Consider the following 14,125-nt stretch of genomic DNA (forward strand, 5'->3'; position numbering starts at 1 on the left):
TGAAAGTTAAAAAAAAAAAAAAAAAGCAGATACCGATAATCGGCAAAATTACAAATATCGGCCCCGATAATCGGCCTGGGCGATAATCGGTCTCTCACTAGTATATATGCATAATGATATCCAGACAGGAAATGGCGCGTCTGATGTTGACGTGATTTTGCATTTGCTTGCCATCTGTCAGAGTCCCGTCTTCACCCGCACGCACATGCGTGATCACATCCAAGTCGACTCGGTACTTGTAGTCCAGATGGACGCTCACGTAGAAAGAGTTCGCATCCCACCAGATTATCATCTGAACCACAACAAGACATTTTCAACCAGTAAACGCACATCAACCTGCTCAGCAAGAGTTCTCCGTGCTGCCCCGAAAAGAAACATTCATATTGTTGTCACGGAGGTAATTCATGTACCTCAAAGAACTTCCCAGGTGCAAAGGCGAAGAACTCCAGCTGGCGCTCCTTCTTGACCCAGCAGCCAGACAGGCAGGAGTTGTGCACAAATACGTTGACATCTCCCGAGAAATTGAAGCGGAGGCCCAGACTCAGCACAATGTCGCGGTCGTCGCACAGTCCGACTCGTAAACTGCAGCACGGAAGCAAAAACATGTCATGGGAGCAGAAGCCATGATTTGCGGAGGATGTGGCCTCATCGCATTTTGGGGTTAGACTTGACTCACCCTTTGATAGTGATGCGGCTGCCCACCCTGACAGCTCCAAACAGCTTCGCGACTCGAACGTTGAGAATTGCGGGTGAATGCTGAAGAGCTGCCTCAGAAGAGAAATTCTGTGGAAGTTTAAGAGCAAATGAGGCCAAGACTGTCGGGTGTCCTGATTCATTCCGTGACGCCTCGTTTTGTAATCACTCTATGGACTAGAATATTCATGTACTGTTGGATGTGGGCCTTTAAGAGGTGTGGCCGAGCAAGTGATGTCATGAACTGGTGTCAGATTGGCCTAGAAGGCAATTACCACACAGGTTTGACAGCATTCACACACAAAACATGAGACACAACACGTCAGCGTTCACATTATCAGCAGAACACGACTGGCGACTGGCCACGGTCACACTGTCCTCTGGTGTCTGAGTTAAAAAAAAACAAAACAACTAAATACACAACGTCACATGACTTTTGGTCAGTGTCAGAGGCGACCACTCACAGTCACGACCTTTCCCATGACAGCCATCTTGGTGACTAGCGTAGCCAGTTCTTCAGTCTTGTCCAACACTTTAGTGCGGTTTGGCACCACCACCTGAAACCGAAGTGTGATTAGCTTAGCATCGGCTATCGCTCGTGATTAGCTTAGCATCGGCTATCGCTCGCGATTAGCTTAGCATCGGCTATCGCTCGCGATTAGCTTAGCATCGGCTATCGCTCGCGATTAGTTTAGCATCGGCTATCGCTCGTGATTAGCGTAGCATCGGCTATCGCTCGCGATTAGCTTAGCATCGGCTATCGCTCGCGATAAGCTTAGCATGGGCTATCGCTTGTGGTTAGCCAAGCATCGGCTATCGATTGTGATTAGCTTAGCATCGGCAATAGCGTTTGGTTAGCCAAGCATCAGCTATCGCTAAGTGTGCACATTGTTCAAAGTCATGGGCAGAATTTTTCAAAACATTGTCTGATTTTTTTTTTTAAAACGTGACTCATGACTGGTGGCAACAATCTCGTTCATTTTATTATTTTTCTTGAAGAATGCTACTGACCATGGACTCGCGTTTGCACGTGTCGTACAGCATGGTGGAGTCAAAGTCGTAGTCGAACCAGAGACCCCCCCATCTTTGGTCACCATGGCAACACAGTTTGCACCGTACTTGCCGTTGCCATAGTTGTTCGACTGCTTGTCCCCCCCAGTTCCTGATACACAAAAAAAGCGCTTTTCACTCTTATGATGTCATCTTTTTTGCCCTTTGAAATCTACCTAGTAACAAACAGGAAGAGCAATCTGACCAATTCTGTTCCATTTGCGTGCTTTCGTACTGCCACTTACGCCAACGAATCATTGAAAAGACTTCCATCAGTCCACTTCCACTGTCCCTCCGTCTCCTCGTCCGTCAGGCCCAGCCAGGCCTTGTCCTGTTTCAATGTTGTCTTCAGCCATTCCTACAAGAAATCATACAACACACAACTAAATAGTAGACATGGATGAGATGGAGGTGGGATCATGTGACCTTCTCGTCGTCGTCCACAACGCTGGTCAGGTTGCTGTCGTGTGACAAACAGGAGACATTCGCCTCCTTCCATGTCTTGGCGTCTGCGGAGATGTAGTAACACTTGTCGTCGCGCTCCAGCCAGTCTGTCGGACACTCACACTGGCCTGGAAAGAAAACCAGCAAAAACAACAAACTTGACCAAAACTAGTATGCTAAACCTCTCCAAAACGGCAGAAAAGTCTTGTGGTCATTTGCTCAGTTGTTTATTTATAGCAAATATTCTTTTAATCATTTATTTCAATATTTTTTCGGTATTTAGTTCGTAATTATTTTTTCTGTTGATTGCACTTTGAATGATTTGAATAATCACTAATTTCATTATTTATTCAATTTTGGCCATCTTGTTTCCTTTTGACATTTCATCTGCCATTGTGTTTGATGTGAAAAGGAGTATGAGGGCTGATCCTGGATTAATTTCCTTGGCTTTGCTAATTATGGCCGGGATGGCCCAGTGGTCTAAGGCGCCGCGTTCAGGACCCAGTCTCCCCAGGAGGCCTGGGTTCGAATCTCGAATTTTAATTAATGGCATGCCAGGATGGCCGAGTGGTCTAAGGCGCCGCGTTCAGGACCCAGTCTCCCCAGGAGGCCTGGGTTCGAATCTCGAATTTCCCCATTGTGGGACTAATAAAGGCATTATTATTATTATTATTATTATAAAATTGTGACTTTCGAAGCCCCTGGAGGTGCCTTGGAGCTTCATTTATGATCCGAAAGTGCACATTACCAGACATAAATAAATAAATAAAATACTGAGGGGGCGGGGTTTGGACGTGTAGGCCTTTTTCGATTGTTGAATCAGTCAATTCTGATGTATTGTCACCATGTCAATGATTAAATCTATGAAAGATTTTTCATGCCTTTAACTTTTTACGAGCCTCCTCCCCAATTTTTTTTTTTTCACCAACCACAAAAAAATATTGAAATAAAATTATGCTTTATTGCGAAGCAAAAATTCTGAAAATCTTAATAAATCTCACCACGACTCAGGACGACACCCAGCAAAAGGAGGAGTAACTCTTTGGATTGATTGATCATCTCGGCGGATTTATTGATTTTGCGCAGTTCGACGGGAACGTTCGGCAATGAATGAAATGCTGCAAAACGCCCAAAAACTAGAACGAGGCTGTCACTAAAGACTTCGATCTGGCGTATCATCTTTTTTTTTGACAAAGGGTGCAATAAATGCATCCTGATAACGTCTACACGTTTTCATACTCGACCATTGCCAATATTCCATTCGCAATCATTAAACAATGATTGGGCCGACAGCATCAGAAGAATTTCAATTTCACAATCCCGCGTTTAAGTGAACCGATGTCTACGAATACGCGTTTGAAATTCTAATAAATAAAAATAAACCAAAATAATCAATTAAATAAATAACAGGGACGGCACGACGGTCTCACAGTTCAGAGATTACGGGTTCGAATCCAGCTCCGGCTTTCCTGTGTGGAGTTTGCGTGTAGTCCCCGCGTCTGCGTGGATTTTCTCCTGGTGTTCCGGTTTCCTCTCACATTCCAAAAAACACGCATGGTCGGTTAATGGGACACTCTATAAACTAAATTGTCCCTAGATGTGAGTGTGAGCGTGATTGTTTTTTCGTTGACGTCACCCTACAAGTTCGGGGTTTGCCCCGCCTACTGCCCATGAGAAAAATTCAAATTAAAAAATATATATCTAGCTCAACTGTTTGCTACTGTAGAGCAGGTTGTTGTAAACTAAAGGAAGTGCAAATCAAACAATCAGTGTCAGATCTTCCTTTACGTTTGCAGCTCAAATTGCTGCTACATGACAAAAAGAAAGTGTGACGTATACAACTAAACATATCGGATGTGGTATATACACCAGAGCTGACTAAAAAAACAACCAAAAAACAAACAAGTATGAACCCGCTAAAAAATGTTGGGTTGTTTCACCCAATCTTTCCAAATATACTGCCATTCACACTTTCAACATTGTTGTAATATCATTCATGTCCACGTGGAGGCAGTATTGTCACATAATCACACGTAGTCGCTACAATGTCGAAATGTGGATCTAAATAATAAAAAGAGCGTGTATTTATTCATCCGTCACGATCAAGAATATGATAGTGATTCTGGATATATGTCGTTGTCATTGTTTATCGATGCTAAAATTGCGACTTTAGAAGCTCATATCGATGCCTTGGATCTCCGTCAATGAGACTGAAGCACACGTTAACACGCTTTTTTTTTTAAACTGCTTTGTCGAATTGGTCAGTTATGAAGGATTGGATTTGATTTTTGCAAGCACTTCCAATTCGTATAGTTTTCGCTCGTTTCGTTCTCGCCAGATCGCCTTGACGCTCGCTCCTGTTTGACTTCTGTGTTTTCGTGTTCCTCCTCCAGCCGTCCAGCGCCCGTCCGAGCCCGGGCCCCCGCTGCCCACCTCCGAGTTCCGGATCACCGTCTGCGCCTTGCCCGCTCCGACCCTGCCTGCCTACTGCTTCCCGCTCCTGCCGCCTCGTCTGCGTCTCTTCTCAATAAAACCTCTTCACCTCACCCCGGTTGCTCTTGGGTCCTGTTTTCACTCCACACGGTTCACTGAACCACCACAGAATAATCCGGCCTCAACAATGGACCCAGCGACCCCGGATCCCCTCAAGGAGGCTCTTTCCCTCCAAGGAAGACAGCTAGGGCGCCATGAGAGGATGTTGCAAGAGTTCATGGACTCCGTCCAGGCACTCCACCACCAACTCACGCACCTCTTCAACCAGGTTAGCTCTCTCGCTTCCTCCTCCGACCCCCCCGGGGGCTCTCCCCCGGTCCCCCCTACTCCCGCGACGCTCCCTCCGGGCAGCAGGGAACCTCATGTCCCCACGCCGGAGCCCTTCTCCGGGGACTTAGGCTCGTGCAGCCATTTCCTCCTCAGTACCTCGCTGGTCTTCGACCTGCAACCCCTCAGTTACCCTTCCGACCGAGCCAGGATTGCCTACATGGTAAATCTGCTCCGCGGCCGCGCCGCGAAATGGGCCACGGCCTTGTGGGAAGCTTCGTCGCCGGCGATGTCCTCCTACCCCGAGTTTTGCCGAGAGCTGCGGCGCGTTTTCGATCACCCCGTCAAGGGACGCGAGGCGACCCGGAAGCTGCTCGCTCTCCGGCAAGGCTCCCGATCCGCAGCTGAGTTTTCTATAGAGTTCCGCATCTTGGCTCACGAGAGCGGATGGAACGAGCCCGCTCTCCGCGAAGTTTTTCTCAACGGGTTGACCGACCCCTTAAGGACGAGCTGGCCGTTCGCGACGAGACCTCCACCCTCGAGGAACTAATCGCACTCGCCATCAAGATCGACAACCGGCTACGAGAACGGCAGGCCGACCGGTCGCGGAGGACGGCCAGGCCAGCCGCACGTTCCGCCGTGCCCCTCGCCGAAGCCAGCCCGCCCAGTCCGGCCCAGCTTCCCACCGGTCCGGAGGAGCCCATGCAATTGGGAAGAACACGTCTGGACGCCCAGGAACGTCAGAGACGCCTCGCCAACCAGCTTTGCCTCTACTGTGGCAACTCCGGACATTACCTCGCTACCTGTCCTGTCAAGCCAAAAGACCAGGCTCGTCGTTGACCAAGAGCCCAACGGCGAGCCTTATCGCGTCGGCTACTGGCTCTTCCCCTCGTATGTCGATCCCCGCATGAATCCTGTGGCAACACCAGTCCCACCCAGTCTCCGTACTGGTCGACTCCGGAGCAGATGGAAGTTTCATGGACCTAGCCCTGGCTCGTCGATTAGGGATTTCCTTGGAACCTCTCCCTTCCCCCCGGCGAGTGGTGGCGCTGGATGGCCACCTCATTGCCCAGGTTTTCCAGCAGACCACCCCCCTGACCCTCATCGTCTCAGGCAACCACCGGGAGTCCATCCAGCTGCTTCTCATTAATTCACCCCAAGTTCCCCTGGTGCTGGGGTTTCCGTGGCTCCAGACGCACAATCCTACCATCGACTGGAGGAGATGTTCCGTCTCGGGTTGGAGCGAGCTCTGCCACTCGCAGTGTCTGCGGACCCGGCTCCTTCGTCTCCGTCCCCCGCTCCTACTCCCCCCGACCTTTCCTCGGTGCCCTCCAACTACCATGACCTCGCCCAGGTTTTCAGCAAGGACCTCGCCCGCACCCTTCCTCCCCATCGACCCTACGACTGCGCCATCGACCTTCTCCCTGGGGCTCCCCTTCCCAACAGCCGTTTGTATAACATCTCCCGTCCGGAAAAAGAAGCTATGGAGACGTACATCCGTGACTCTCTTGCCGTTGGTCTCATTCGGCCCTCCTCCTCTCCCCTGGGAGCTGGCTTCTTCTTCGTGAAGAAGGACTCCTCGCTTCGCCCCTGCATCGACTTCAAGGCCCTGAACCAAATAACTGTGAAGAACAAGACCTCACTTCCTCTGATCGACCCCTCCTTCGAGCCCCTATGCGAAGCCCAGATCTTCTCAAAGCTGGACCTAAGAAATGCCTACCACCTGGTCCGAATTCGAGAGGGCGATGAGTGGAAGACGGCGTTCAACACCCCCCTTGGCCACTTCGAGTACCTCGTAATGCCATTCGGTATCACGAACGTACCGGCGGTCTTCCAAGCCCTCATGACCGATATTTTCCTAGACATGCTGAACCGCTTCGTGTTCATCTACCTGGATGACATTCTCATTTTCTCCCGTTCACTCCTAGATCACCGTCGACACGTCCGCTTGGTACTTCAGCGCCTCCTCGAGAACCGCCTGTTTGTCAAGCCCGAGAAGTGCGAATTCCATGTCCCCTCGGTGCATTTCTTGGGATACATCATCGCCCAGGGCCAACTCCAGCCAGACCCCGCCAAGATCCAGGCGGTGGTGGAGTGGCCCATGCCCACTACCCGCAAGGAGCTTCAGCGCTTCCTGGGCTTTGCCAATTTCTACCGCCGCTTTATCCGCAACTATAGCAAAGTAGCTAGCCCTCTCACCGCGCTCACCTCCACCTCCACCCCCTTCCAGTGGACCCCGGCGGCGTCCCGAGCTTTCGATCTTCTCAAGGAGGCCTTCACCAGTGCTCCGGTACTCAAACACCCCGATCCCTCTCAACAATTCATTGTCGAGGTGGACGCTTCTGACACCGGAGCGGGGGCCGTCCTCTCTCAACGGGATTCCGAATCACAGAAGGTTCACCCCGTGCCTTCTTCTCCCGACGCCTGTCTCCAGCTGAGAGGAACTACGACGTTGGAAATCGCGAACTGCTGGCGGTAGTGTGGGCCCTCCAGGAATGGCGTCATTAGCTGGAGGGCACCTCGATTCCCTTTCTGGTTTGGACAGATCACAAGAACCTCGCCTACCTGCAGTCCGCCAAACGGTTGAACCCTCGCCAGGCTCGCTGGTCCCTCTTCCTGAGCCGTTTCAACTTCACCCTCTCCTTTCGACCCGGCTCAAACAACGGCAAGGCTGATGCCCTCTCCCGCATGTTTTCGTCTCCCGCCAGTCCAGACACACCGGAACCCATCTTGCCGCCCTCATGCCTCCTGGGAGCGGCCGCCTGGGAGATCGAGCAGACGGTGAGAGAGGCTCAGCGTAAGCAACCCGACCCTCGGCCGGGTCCCTCCGACCGTCTGTATGTCCCCGACGCCGTCCGGTCCCAGGTTCTCCAGTGGGGGCACTCGTCCTCGCTCACATGCCATCCGGGCGTTACTCGCACCCTCCGGTTCATCCAAGAACATTTCTGGTGGTCCAGCATGGCCAAGGACACCCGCGAGTTCCTGCTGGCATGCTCGTGGGAAGGCTTCCCACACCGCCCCGGCGGGTCACCGCCGTCCTCTGCCTATCCCGAGCCGTCCCTGGTCCCACATCGCCGTGGATTTTGTCACGGGTCTCCCCCCATCCGATGGACATACCGTCATACTCACGATCATCGACCGCTTCTCCAAGTGTGTGCACTACGTTCCCCTTTCCAAGTTACCCACCGCCCTGGATACGGCAACTACTTACTCAGCACGTCTTCCGACTCCATGGCATCCCGTTAGACATAGTATCCGACAGAGGTCCCCAGTTCTCGTCCCAGGTCTGGAGAGAATTTTGCAGGGCGGTGGGCGCCACGGCCAGTCTCTCCTCCGGATACCATCCTCAGACCAACGGGCAGACCGAGCGGGCCAACCAAGACCTGGAAGCGGCGCTGCGGTGCGTGGTGGCCCGTAACCCGGTGTCATGGAGCGAGGCCCTGCCCTGGATCGAGTACGCCCACAACTCCCTCTCCTGCGCCACTACAGGTATGTCCCCCTTCATGGCCTGCCTCGGTTATCAACCCCCCTTATTTGGGGAACAGGAGCATGCCGTGGCGGTTCCCTCCGTCGAGGAGCACCTCCGTCGGGTCAAGGGAGTCTGGGCCGAGGTGGAGGCTTCTCTCACCCGTTCGGCGCAGCGGACCAAGCGCCTGGCCGACCGCCATCGGTCCCCGGCTCCGGACTACAAGCCCGGCCAGATGGTCTGGCTCTCGTCCCGCGACCTTCCGCTTCAAACAGACTCATGTAAGCTGTCTCCCCGATTCATTGGTCCCTTCCCCATCACTAAAGTAATTAACCCGTGCTCCGTCAGACTCAAACTTCCGGACTCGCTAAAGATCCATCCCACGTTTCACGTCTCTCTCCTCAAGCCTGTTTCTACCAGCCCTCTGAGCCCTCCGACCGTCTCCCCTCCACCCCCCCGGATGATAGACGATCACCCTGCCTTCACGGTGTCCAAGGTGTTGGACATGAGGCCCCGGGGTAGAGGCTTCCAATACTTGGTAGACTGGGAGGGTTATGGCCCAGAGGAGAACTCCTGGATCTCTCGCAAGCTCTTCCTTGATGACTCCCCGATCAAAAACTTCTAAGCTGCACACCCGGACAAGCCGGGTAGGACGCCAGGTGGCGTCCGTTGAGGGGGGGGTACTGTGGTGGTTCGGGTTTGGGGGGAGCCTGGCGAGTTATTGTTGTTTTCAGGTCTCCGGCGGTTTCCATCCAGGCACGCCCCCGGCTTGAGAAGGCGTCGGCTTCTGCGCACCTGCTGCCCATCAGCGGCAATCAACACCTGTATAAGACCCAGCGTCGCCAGGAGCCAGACGCCGGATTATCCCGTGACCTAACGTGGTATTGTCTCATGTCTTCGCTCGTTTTGTTCTCGCCAGATCGCCTTGACGCTCGCTCCTGTTTGACTTCTGTGTTTTCGTGTTCCTCCTCCAGCCGTCTAGCGACCGTCCGAGCCCGGGCCCCTGCTGCCCACCTCCGAGTTCCGGATCACCGTCTGCGCCTTGCCCGCTCCGACCCTGCCTGCCTGCCACTTCCCGCTCCTGCCGCCTCGTCTGCGTCTCTTCTCAATAAAACCTCTTCACCTCACCCCGGTTGCTCTTGGGTCCTGTTTTCCCTCCACACGGTTCACTGAACCACCACAGAATACTGTCATTTTCAAGAATTTGCCCATCATGCTGCTCAAAATTGTGGAACGAATCTGAACATTTCAATAGCAGAAACACATTTTCAAGCATGTTTGATTTATTCACAAATTTTAAATATACAATATTATTTGATCTTGTCGCATACAAACAACATGAGAAAAACACTTGTTGAAGTGATAACATCCATTTTGGACCCATGCCAAACAATTGAAAGATGCAAAACATGATGGAAAGAACACCACATTTCAAACCAAATGTCCAAATGTCCAACTAAATCATGTCACAAATGGCATGTGATTTTTGCTCAGAAAAACAAAACGTTCATCAAAAAAAAAAAAAAAAAGCCCAACACCAATTGTCATAATAATGAGGAAGTCAAGCTCCTAACATTTTCTTCACCATGTAACCAGGCATGTTGTAGAGGAAGAGTGCCAAGATGGCCAAAACTAGCAGAACACAGACGATCTTGATGGTGAGCCAGCGGTATTGGTCGCACACGAGATGCTTGGCCGCCTTTAGGGGGATCAAGAACCACAGGAGGGCGATGTCGGGTCGGCTGGGGACACACAGGTAAACATTCTAAACGTTTAATAGAAGACAACCTGAAGACAATGAAGTGTAATCGCATCCCCTAAATACAGTTCACATACCGGAGCGTCACATAGCTTAGCGCCAAGAACCACATCTGATACCGTATCATAAATTGTACTGTCACTGATCATGAGGTCAATGGTTTCCTGCACCCCTGGACGAGGTGACCGAGTGGTTAAGGTGATGGACTGCTAATCCATTGTGCTCTGCACGCTTGGGTTCGAATGCCATCCTTGTCGATATTTAGTTTTAGATTATCATTTAATATGATATACTGTTAATATAGTATCAACATGTTCTGTGTTGGACCATAGACTATGTCATACACCACTTTCGCACCTTATGACCCAATTGTAACATATTTTCTCAAATAAATCGTGTTTTAACCAAGTCCTGTCCTCCTTTCTAGCGTCTTTACAGTTGCGAGCATCCCAAGTGGTGGGACAGTCCTAATATTTCCCAACAATGTCCGAAGCGGAAGCACCGGATGAGGTGACCGAGTATTTTAGGTGATGGATTGCTAAACCATTGTGCTCTGCACTCATGGGTTCGAGTCCCATCTTTGTCGGTGTTTAGCTTTAAATTATCCTCTATTAACAGGTACAGTTAATAATAGTATCAACGTGTACTGTGATGCTTCATAAGGTATGTCATACACCAGTTTTGCAAGTAACCAAGTCCTAACAGTTCCTAACAACAATGAGTTCCTAAAAGTTTCGAACAATGTTCAAACAGTTTCTAACGTCCAAAAAGTTCCTAACAAATGTTCAACCACTCTGGTCCAGTTCCTAACCGAGTCCTAACAGTTCCTAACAATTTCCAAAACAGTCAGTCAGGAGTTAATCTTAAATTATTGCAAAATAACAGGTGTAGTTTATTAAGTATCAACATATATGGATGGCTATGCGATCCATCCATTTTCGGCCGCTTATCCGGGGTCGGGTCACGAAAGCAGAAGTTTCAGCAGGGGCACCCAGACATCTCTCTCCCCAGCCACATCTTCCAGCTGTGTCGGAGGGATCCCCAGGCGAGACGGGAGACAGTCTCTCCCCGATGGCCTAGCTTCTCAACCTATCTCTAAGGCAGAGCCCGGAGACCCTGCAGATAAAACTCACCTCGGCCGCTTCTATCCGAGACCTTGTTCTTTCGGTCACGACCCACAGCTCGTAACCATAGGTTAGAGTAGGAACGTAGATCGAACGGTAAATCGAGAGCTTCGCCTTTTGGCTCAGCTCCCTCTTCATTACGATAGACCGATCACAGGTCCGCATCACAGCGGAGGCTGCCCCGACCCGTCTGTCGATCTTTCACTCCATCCTCCCCTCACTCGTGAACAAGACCCAAGATAACTGAACTCCTCCACTTGGGGAAAGATCTCGTCCCCAACCAGGAGAGGGCACTCCACCCTTTTTCCAACAGAGGACCATGGTCTCAGATTTAGAGGCGCGGATCTTCATTCCAACCACTTCACACTCGGTTGTGAACCGCTCCAGTGAGAGTTGAACACTTGAAGAAGCCAACAGTACCACATCATCTGCAAAAAGTAGAGATGCAAACCGGACCCCCTTATTGCCTCGACTGCGCCTGGAAGTTCTGTCCTTGAAAGTTATATGAACAGAATCAGTGACAAAGGGCAGCCTTGGCGGACTCCAACCCTCACTGGAAACAAATCTGACTTCCGGCAATCCGGAAAAAACTCTGACATGGGGAGTAGTACAAATTCGATAGTCGAACTGCGGCCTAGGGTGTCCTCGTGCCAAGTGCGAAAATGGACACCCTAATGTTTGAACATGGTGTCTGTTATGGACAATCCATGACGAGCACAGAAGTCCAGTAACAGAACACCACTCGGGTTCAGAGCCTCACATACCTAATCAAAAATTGTATTGTAACTGATCATGAGGTCAGTGGTTTCCTATAGGACTGGACGAGGTGACCGAATGGTTAAGGTGATAGACTGCTAAACCATCAAACTCTGCACTCATGGGTTCGCATCCCCTCCTCGTCGGGGTTGAGCTTCTGATTTCTGGCTATTAACAGGTACAATAAATACACTATCAACGTGTACTGTGATCTATTGTTGACTATGGCTTGCACCAATTTTGCAAGTAAGTCCTAACAATTCTAAATTCCTAACAACGTTGAGTTCCTTACGTTATAACAGTTCCTAACAATATTCAGTAGTGCCAAGCGGAGTACTCACACTTCGTAACAACGTCAGTTGAAGTGGGGCAAGATCTGGTGACAGAGTGGTTAAGGTTCTGGGCTGCTAATCCATAGTGCTCTGTATTCATGGGTTCGCGTAACATCTTTGTCAGTGGTTATCTTTAAATTGTCCTCTATATTAACAAGTCAATATAGTTAATATAGTATCAACATCTACTATGATGCATCATAGAGTATGTCATACACCAGTTTAGCAAGTAACCAAGTCCGAACAGTTCCTAATTCTCAACAGTTCCTAAAAACATTGAGTTCATAACAGTTCCTCAAAATGTCGAAGCAGTTTATAGTTCTGTTCCTCACAGAGTCCTAACAGCTCCTAACAACGTCGCGTTCCTAAAAATTTTCTAACAATTTGTAATGTCCAGTTCCTAACCAGTTCCTAAATTCACTCGTTCCAAACCGGTTCCTAACAGTTCCTAACAACGTCCGAAGGAGTAGGACAAGACGAGGTGACCGAGTAGTTAAGGTGATGGACTGCTAATCCATTGTGCTCTGCATGCGTGTGTTCGAATCCCACCCTCGTCGGTGTTAAGCTTTTGATTTCCGTCTAATACCAGGTACAATTAATATAGTATCAATGTGTACTGTGTTGCATCATAGAGTATGTCATACACCTGTATTGCCATGAATCAAGTCCGAACAGTTCCTAACAACATTGACTTCGTAACATTCTAACAGTTTCTAACAATGTTCAACCACTCCTGTCCGGTTCCTAAGCGAGTCCTTACAGATCCGAACAACGTCCAAAGCGGTGGGACAGGACGAGAGTATGTCATGCACCAGTTTCGCAAGTAACCAAGTCCTAACAGTTCCTAACAATGTTCAGTTTGTAACGTCCAACCAGTTCCTAACGTTCACTCCATAGTTCCAAACTGAGTCCAAACAGTTCCTAACTATATTCAGTTTGTAGTCCAGTTTCTAACCGAGCCCTAACAGTTAGCAACAACGTCCGCAACAGAGGGACAGACGAGGTGACCGAGTGGTTAAGGTGATGGACTGCTAATCCATTGTGCTCTGCATGCATGGGTTCGAATCCCATCCTCGTCGGTGTTTAGCTTTAGATTTCCTGCTTCTAAGAGGTTCAAATAATATTATCAACATGTACTATGATGCATTATAGAGTATGTCGTACACCAGTTTAGCAAGTAACCAAGTCCGAACAGTTCAGAATTCTCAACAGTTCCTAAAAACATTGAGTTCCTAACATTTCCTGACAATGTCCAAGCAGTTTGTAGTTCTGTTCCTAACCAAGTCCGAACAGCTAACAACGTCGCGTTCCTAACAATTTACAAACAATTTGTAATGTCGAGTTCCTAACCAGTTCCTAAATTCACTCGTTCCAAACCGGTTCCTAACAACGTCCGACGGAGTAGGACAAGACGAGGTGACCGAGTAGTTAAGGTGATGGACTGCTAATCCATTGTGCTCTGCGCGCGTGGGTTCGAATCCCACCCTCGTCGGTGTTTCGCTTCTGATTTCCGTCTAATGCCAGGTACAATTAATATAGTATCAATGTGTACTGTAATGCATCGTAGAGTATGTCATACACCTGTATTGGCTGGAATCAAGTCCAAACAGTTCCTAACAACATTCATTTCCTCACGTTCTAACAGTTTCTAACAATGTCCAACCACTCCTGTCCGGTTCCGAAGCAAGTCCTAACAGTTCCTAACAACGTCCAAAGCGATGGGACAGGACGAGAGTATGTC

The 14,125-nt window shown here is 49.8% G+C and overlaps 4 non-coding genes across 4 annotated transcripts; all 4 read left to right on the forward strand.

Moving 5' to 3' along the window:
• The first annotated feature begins 10,347 nt into the window (after positions 1–10,347).
• Positions 10,348–10,429, forward strand: trnas-gcu (transfer RNA serine (anticodon GCU)). The gene has a single exon. It is a non-coding gene; the product is annotated as a tRNA-Ser (tRNA).
• A 2,430-nt stretch (positions 10,430–12,859) lies between these two features.
• On the forward strand, positions 12,860–12,941 carry trnas-gcu (transfer RNA serine (anticodon GCU)). The gene has a single exon. It is a non-coding gene; the product is annotated as a tRNA-Ser (tRNA).
• A 440-nt stretch (positions 12,942–13,381) lies between these two features.
• Positions 13,382–13,463, forward strand: trnas-gcu (transfer RNA serine (anticodon GCU)). The gene has a single exon. It is a non-coding gene; the product is annotated as a tRNA-Ser (tRNA).
• Positions 13,464–13,794: 331 nt separating this feature from the next.
• trnas-gcu (transfer RNA serine (anticodon GCU)) lies at positions 13,795–13,876 on the forward strand. The gene has a single exon. It is a non-coding gene; the product is annotated as a tRNA-Ser (tRNA).
• Positions 13,877–14,125: the final 249 nt, after the last annotated feature.

Source organism: Idiotropiscis lumnitzeri, chromosome 1, assembly GCF_059441095.1.
Source record: "Idiotropiscis lumnitzeri isolate Australia: NSW breed Sydney's pygmy pipehorse chromosome 1, RoL_Ilum_1.0, whole genome shotgun sequence".
In the NCBI taxonomy this organism is placed as follows: domain Eukaryota; kingdom Metazoa; phylum Chordata; class Actinopteri; order Syngnathiformes; family Syngnathidae; genus Idiotropiscis; species Idiotropiscis lumnitzeri.